Below are 1,838 nucleotides of genomic sequence, written 5' to 3'. Positions count from 1 at the left end.
AAAATTCCCATAATTCTTTTAGCCAAAGATAACTGCTTAATTACCATTTTGCCTTATATCTTTTTAGATGTTTTTCTAGGTGGTATCCTTGAGCCAGCTAGCACTGGCTCACTGGAGCCAATAATTCAGGAGTTATGCAAGCCCAAATCAGTGGTAGCTTGATATTTGCTATGAAAGTAGTAGTTACATCACTGAAATTAGCAAATGCGACAAATCAGGACTTCCTCCTCCCTGGTAAAATCTGCCCAAGCTGGTTTATCAGTACTCCACTGTCTTCCTGGAAGTCCATTGTATAGATCAGTCATTCTCAGTGTGGTTCTTAGGCCAGTAATGTCAGTGTTACCTGTGAATTTGTTAGAAATGCAGATTCTTAGCCTCCACCGAGACCTACTGAATCAAAATCTGGTGTCGGAGCCCAGCAATCTATAGTCTTAATAAACCCTTCAGGTGGTTCTGATGCATGCGAAAGTTTGAGAACCGCTGATATAGATGTACCATAAATAGCTGATTGGTTTTATGATTTCTGTATGATACATTTCTAGATATATGTTCATTTTAAAGTCTTTAGATGCATATTGCAAAATCATATTCTAAAAAGGCTGTACTAGTTTCCATTCCCACCTGAAGCCTACATCGACTCTATTTTAGGCTTTTTCCCCATATATGGAGGAAAATAGCTATGTTAAGGATTTTACTTCTCTTTTAGCTATATCTGTATCCATCTAGCCATTCTGGAACTCAATTCACCTGTATTGCCTTCAACAATAAAGTATTTTAATGTTATTTACATTTTGAGAAAGAGGACATTTGAGACACAGGAAGAACTGTGCTTTGCCTGCAGAGTACTTACCATGTGTAGCAATACCTGTAGTACCTACTTTAAATTCCTGTGTGAATTAGACTATGCTTTATTCCTTATCTCTGACACGTTAACATCATTCCACTTTAAAATATATTGAGATTTGTTGCAGCATCTATTCACAATAGCCAAGATATGGAATCAACCTAAGTGTTCACTGACAGATGAATGGATAAAGAAAATGTAGTGTATGTATGTGTACATACAAATACACACACATATGTAGTGAAATGCCATTTAACCTTTAAAACGAAGGAGATCCTGTCATTTGCAAAATCATGGATAAAGCTGGAGGACATGGTGTTAAGTGAAATAAGCCAGGCAGAAAGGCAAATATACTTCATGATCTCACTTATATGTGAATCTTAAGAAGTTAAACTCATAGAAGTGGAGAATGGAATGGTGGTTGCTAGGGACTGGGGAGGAAGGGGAGAAAATAAGGAGATGTTGCTCAAAGGGTACAAAGTTTCACTTAGGATGAGTAGGTTCTGGAGATCTATTGTACTACATTGTGACTATAGTTAATAATAAGGTATGCTTGAAAATTGCTAAGACAGATCTTTTTTTTTAAATTTTTTAAATATTTTTAAATTGCCTGGCCAAATTTCTTTCTATTTTTTAGAAGAGATGGAGTCTCACTCTTGCTCAGGCTGATCTTGAACTCCTGAGCTCAAGCAGTCCTCCCGCCTTGGCCTCCCAGAGTGCTAGGATTACAGGGACAGTAGATCTTAAATGTTCTTATAACAAAAAATAAGTATGTGAGGTAATGGATATATTAATTACCTTGATTTAACCATTTCACAGTGTATACATATATCAAAATATCACATTATACACCATAAATATATATAATTTTTATTTGTTGACTATACTTAATACAAAATTAATTTAAAAATTAAAAAGTTATATGGTGCTTATGGATGACACAACAAAATTAAAATCACATGGAAATATCTACATTGTAAATTATAAATCATTG

Source organism: Propithecus coquereli, unplaced genomic scaffold (assembly GCF_000956105.1).
Source record: "Propithecus coquereli isolate 6110/MARCELLA unplaced genomic scaffold, Pcoq_1.0 Scaffold5, whole genome shotgun sequence".
NCBI lineage: Eukaryota > Metazoa > Chordata > Mammalia > Primates > Indriidae > Propithecus > Propithecus coquereli.
This window is presented reverse-complemented; position numbering follows the sequence as displayed.